The 6058-nt window shown below is 47.3% G+C and overlaps 1 long non-coding RNA gene across 1 annotated transcript; it reads left to right on the forward strand.

Moving 5' to 3' along the window:
- Positions 1–874: 874 nt before the first annotated feature.
- LOC142404909 (uncharacterized) lies at positions 875–3332 on the forward strand. The gene is made up of 3 exons (XR_012773996.1): positions 875–1397; positions 2013–2084; positions 2927–3332. It is a non-coding gene; the product is annotated as an uncharacterized LOC142404909 (long non-coding RNA).
- Positions 3333–6058: the final 2726 nt, after the last annotated feature.

Below are 6058 nucleotides of genomic sequence, written 5' to 3' on the forward strand. Positions count from 1 at the left end.
CTTACTCTCTTTCTCGTCCTGAGCGTGTAGGACAGAAGACCTTGGAAATGCTTCAGGTTCCTTTCCTTGCTTATTAAATTTCTTTTGTTCCTTTCTTTCCTGAGGAAATTGAAAGGGTAAGGAATAAATAATGAAAACCAGATTACTTATATAATCATATAACAGCCAAGAAAATAAACAAAATGCAAACAGCTCGAGTAATTACAGCTGTGTTGCCATGCCTTGGCAGCCTGGCTTACTGAGTTGCACTGTCCCCATCCACGTAAGATCCCACCGAGTCTGCAGAGAGCCGGTGTTCGTGGAAGGGGAGCTTGCCTGCCTCTCTGCTCTTCCACACTTAGAGTTTCCAAGGGGGAGGGCCCCACACAGGCAGGATACCACCACGGAGCCCCTTTCCTTGCTCTCTGTGTATTTTTAATCCTCTTCCAAAGTCGGGACAAACAGCTGTGAGGTCAGTGTGAACTATTTACTCTAGGTCATATGTCGAAGGGTTCCTGTGCCCTTTCATGGCTGTGAACACAGTGATGATCTATTAGCATTTACATGCAGTACAGTTGCGGTACAGCTGCAAGTCATGGCAATGCTGCAAGCAATATAAATGAGCCTGGCCAAAGCTCCTTCTATCGCTATACGTTCTCCAGCTCTGGGGTTTACACTTGCGTTGTGTTACAAAGGCTTTGGCCAAACGCCTTTCTTCCCCGAGGAAGCTCAGTGCAGCTCCCTCACCCATCACAAAGTCCAAATCAGAATCACATTTCTGGACAATGAGCCGGACTCCTGGCCCCAGGCCCAGCTGCTATGTCTGGCTGGGGAAGCATATAACCGCCTTGAAAACTGCCCTGAACACGCTGTGGAGTAAGACAGAGAGGAAAATGGCTTTTGCCTGTCCTAAATGCTCACAGCAGTAAGGGGAGATGGATGTGCCAGAGCTGGCTGGGCTCCTGATGGTGCCTAGGTTAAAGGAAACATAGCTCTCCTCCCACTCCTCAATATCTGCTCCATTGATTTGGTCTGATTTTCCTCTAGCATGAGAAATTTAGGGGGTGGAAGCTGAGATCATTTTCTGATAAAGCAAAAACATCTGTTAACTTTGAGTGCTGTCATGTCTGCGTCCAGCAGCCAAGAAACCTCCATTTCTGCTCTGCATTATCACTGGGCGATACTTTGATCAGCAGGAAAAGCCTAGGGAAATCAGATTTATGGAGAACAGAGCTTTGCTGGTGTGAATCAGAAGGGTGGCTGCTCTCGCTCAGCAGTGAGGTCCCTTGAAATGCAGGTCCTCCCCTCCACTTGCTCAGGGAATTAGTTGTGCATGGTCAGTCCTGCGCGGAGGACTCAGAGAGGGAAGGAATTCCTGGTAAATCAATAGCCAGGAAATGGTCCACCAGAGGATGCAGGTGGCGAACCAATGTCTTCTCAGAGTTATTTTAAATAACAATATTTGGTGGGGGCTGGGGGGGGGGGTGTTGGTGTGTATGGTGATCCCGGCTGTCACTGCATGGGAGTTCTGCATTGTGAAAGAGAACACTTGAGTAAACAAAAACCTTGTTTTTCCAATACAAAATTGTCCAATACAAAATTATATATTAATATATAATATATATATATATTCAAACTGGGAGTTAGTTATCTTAAACAAATACCAAAAAAGAAAAATCTTAATTTAGGATGTCTGTGACCATAATATCAGGTGGCACTATCTCATACATAATCAGTGGACTGTCTCAGGACTCAATCAGTACCCTGATGTCCTTTCTCTGTGTGTGAGAATGACAGACAGTCTTAAAGCTGGCTTTGATATTTAATTTTTCATATCTCCATTCCTGAATCTTACCCGTAAATGGCCCGAGTTGGCATTCATTTTTCTGAAACTCATGATCCAGGACATTGATACTTCCCTGAATATTTCTAATCAGAAACGTTTGTAATTGATATCTGTTTATGTAGATTTGATTACTGAGAAAGTAGATCAGAAAGACAATATCTAGTAAATTATTTTGATTAAATCCTAGATACTGTGTTCTGAATGGAAAATCGAAACATTTTGCAGTGAGGTTTCCAATATCTAACAAGTCACCGGTGATGTAAGTAGGATTTTCTACTTAGTATTGCTATGGTTATAGAGTTGTTGCTCTTTCAAGGTTCTTTAAATACTTCTCGACAGCAATGCTAACGGCTGCGGGTTCAAGAATGCAGAATGCAGTTATTATTCAGGAGGTCTGACTGAATTTGGACGCTTTCCTTGCAATTTTCTGTAATTATGTGACTGCAAGAGGTGCTGTTAAAGATTTGAAGGGTCAACGAGAGAGAATTTAATTATATTATGCTGACAGTTCTTTTGCTTTCCACACATAAAGTATTAAGTGTTAAAACCCTTGGACTGATTAGTAGAAAAATCAAGATTAATGTCTTATCATACTGTAAAGAGAAGGAAATGTGGGCATTGTTAGCAAAAAAATGAACCCTGATAAACTAGACAGCTATAATCCTTTTGTGGAAAGGACTAGGATAACGGAATATGACATTGGGCTTTGTTAATGAAAAAAGCCTTGTAAAATAAAACAAAACTCAGATGTTTGATCACTTCAGGGTGACATCATATAGGCGCTAGCTGCCTCCACGTATCCTTGCCTTCTATGCAGAGCTCACTGTGGAGGGGGGTAGCTGGAAACAGCTGCTTTGCCTCAAATATTCCAGATAGCAGCTTCTCAAAACAATCTGCTGGTGAGCAGGGAACTTGTTGTGACTAAGTCATTTTTAGTGGATGTTTCATCTATTTGTCTCATTTTCAAAGCTCTGCTTCCTTCAGGATTTTCTAGTGCAAGAGTCATGAAAGACAGCTAATGTTAATGTTGTTTGCATTATGGATTATTGTTACTTTGTCCCTAAGACATGATTTTACAATCTGTATATGCGTGTTTGTCAGTTTTGTACTGTGTTCAATGCAGATGGGTTGACTCTGTGACCAGGGCTCTTGGATGTGAGTCATGCAAATAATTAATAACAGTGCCACCCACCCAGAAATCTCAGTGTCCTGGATATTACAAATGACAGTCACGAGGGAAAACTGATGTGCAGAATGAAATGACTTGCTGAGGGTCACTCAATTAAATGTTTAATTTAAGCCTGCCATCCAAGACTCCTGACCTCCAAAGCCATTTTATTCTCTAAGCGGTCCCTTGGTAATACTGCATGACACAGGAACACAGCAGGAAAAAAGGCACCACGTAGCTTCTGTTCACATACATCTACGTTAAAATGAAAAGCAAGAAATATGATGGAGTTGAGTCACCAAAGACTTCAGGACAGCTGAGATGAGATAACTCTTGACAACCTTCTAAGAATGTGTTCTGCAATGGTTAAGAAGAACCCATTTCACATCTTGTCACCTACGTCAAAGGCCAGATCTGGAACACAGATGAAGAAAAGTATTTCAGATTGAGTGGTAGTGAAGACAAATTCATTGCACTTACAGGCCAACTGAAAACATAAATCAAAAGAATGAGATAAATACACACTGGTCTTTTCTCTCACTTACAGAAGAGCAAACACAAACTTGTAGTATTTCCTGATATTCTTTTCACTATGTATGTATTTGAGTAGAAGTATTATCAAGAAGTATTTTGAAGTATTTATCAAGTATTTATCAAGTATTTATCGAGTATTTATCAAGAAGTATTTATTCAAGTAGTATTTATCAAGAAGTATTTGAGTAGAAGTATTAGCAAGAAGGCCCCTGAGCAGGAAGGCGGGAGCTCCTGACGAGGACCCGGCTCTGACTCAGCGGCAATCCCCTTCCCGTACAAGAGGATCTCCCAGGGAGCGCGAGTGACCAGCAGCGCGGCGAACAGGACGGGCAAACAGGGCGTGGCATGTCAGAAGGGCGTGGCGCGGCAGTTTGCGCGGCAGTTCGTGCAGGCAGGGCGTGTGGGGAAGGCGAAGGCACCTACTAGCTCAAGAGGATCTGTGAGAAGTGAGTTCATTCGGTAGTCCCCATCCTTCCAGAAGGAACTCAGCTATGGTCCTCACTCGTCAGAAAGCGATGCCCTCTGTGCTCGCCAGAGTGGATGCGGCTACCCAGACGGAGCTGCCGGGAAAACATGCCGCCACCCAGGTCTCGGGCTGCAGGGAGTGCCTGGGCCTCTCGCTGTTCACACGTGGCAGCCGTGCGGACAGCTGTGTGAGGTGCGACCAGGTGGATGACTTGCTCTGCATGGTGGCAGAGCTACGGGAGGAGGTAGAAAGGTTAAGGAGCATCAGGGAGGCTGAGAAAGAGATCGACTGGTGGTGCCAGGCTCTGCCCTCCCTGAGACAGGAACAGGAGCGGCAGCAGCCACCAGTAAGAAGCCACGATCAAGAGGATCCTCTGTCCCCCCCCCACCGGGCTGAAGGCAGCAGCTCAGAGGAGGAGAGTGAATGGAGGCGAGTCCACGCTCGTGGCGGCAGGCGAAGGCCCTCCCTGCCCACCTCGCCCCCCCAGGTGCCTCTGTACAACAGGTATGAGGCCCTGGAGGTGGAAGGACAGTCAGTGGAGGATGGGGATGACAGTCCATCTACACCAGAGGTGTCGCCCAGGTCAGAAGAACGTACCTCTCGTATTAACACCACCTCCACGAGGAAGAAAAAGAAGGGTTATAGTTGTGGGTGACTCCTTTCTGAAGGGAACCAAGGGTCCGATATGCCGGATGGACCCTCCTCTTAGGGAAGTCTGCTGCCTCCCTGGGGCCCGCGTGAAGGATGTCACGAGGGTGCTCCCTAGTCTGGTACGGCCCTCGGACTATTACCCCCTACTGCTCTTCCATGTGGGGGGTGATGAGGCTGCAACGCGAAGTCCTAGGGTGATCAAAAGAGACTTGAGGGCCTTGGGACGGCTAGTAAGGAACTCAGTAGCACAGGTTATTTTCTCCTCTCTCCTTCCAGTGGTGGGCAGTGACACCAGAAGGAACAGAGATGCCCAATCTATCAACTCATGGCTCCGTGGCTGGTGTCATCGCCACGGATTTGGGTTTTTTGACAACGGGATGGCCTACGCCGCACCGGGTTTGCTGGCGATGATGGGATTCATCTTTCTCAAAGGGGAAAGAGAATCTTTGCTCAGGAACTTGCGGGGCTCATCGACAGAGCTTTAAACTGGACTCGAAGGGGGAGGGGAGTAATATCAGGCTTGCCCGAGAGAAGCTGAGGGGCGATGTGCCATGGTTAGAGGGAGCGGCTGCCAGCGAGGGCACTCGGCCTGAGTCCTCGAGATGTGCGGGGTACGCTGGGGCACAGCCGAAGTCGAGCGGAGTTGAGCCAGGGGATACTGAGGCAACGGGAGCCAAGAGGGAAACACCAGTGAAAGGCCTCAAAGCACACAAGGGGTGTTCTTATATGAAGGAGGCATGGGTGACAGCCCAGCTGAAGTGCCTCTACACCAATGCATGCAGCATGGGCAACAAGCAGGAGGAGTTGGAAGCCATTGTACATCAGGAAAACTATGATATGGTGGCCATCACGGAAACGTGGTGGGGTGACTCGCACAACTGGAGTGCGGCGATGGATGGCTATAAACTCTTCAGGAGGGACAGAGGAGGCAGGAGAGGTGGTGGGGTAGCCCTATACATCAGGGAGTGTCTGGATAGTTTAGAGCTCGATGATGGTGATGATAGGGTGGAGTGTCTATGGGTAAGAATCAGGGGGAAGGCCAACAAGGCAGATATTGTGGTGGGAGTCTGTTACAGACCCCCCAACCAGGATGAGGAGACAGATGAACTATTCTATAAGCAGCTGGGTGAAGCCTCACGATCGCTAGCCCTTGTTCTTGTGGGGGACTTCAACCTGCCGGATGTCTGCTGGAAATACAATACAGCAGAGAGGAAACAGTCCAGGAGGTTCCTGGAGCGTGTGGCAGATAGCTTCCTGACACAGCTGGTGAGTGAGCCAACGCTGGACCTGTTGTTCACCAACAGAGAAGGACTTGTGAGCGATGTGATGGTTGGAGGCTGTCTTGGGCAGAGTGATCACGAAATGATAGAGTTCTTGATACGTGCAGAAGCGGCGAGGGGGGTCAGCAAAACTG

Source organism: Mycteria americana, chromosome 1 (genome assembly GCF_035582795.1).
Source record: "Mycteria americana isolate JAX WOST 10 ecotype Jacksonville Zoo and Gardens chromosome 1, USCA_MyAme_1.0, whole genome shotgun sequence".
NCBI lineage: Eukaryota > Metazoa > Chordata > Aves > Ciconiiformes > Ciconiidae > Mycteria > Mycteria americana.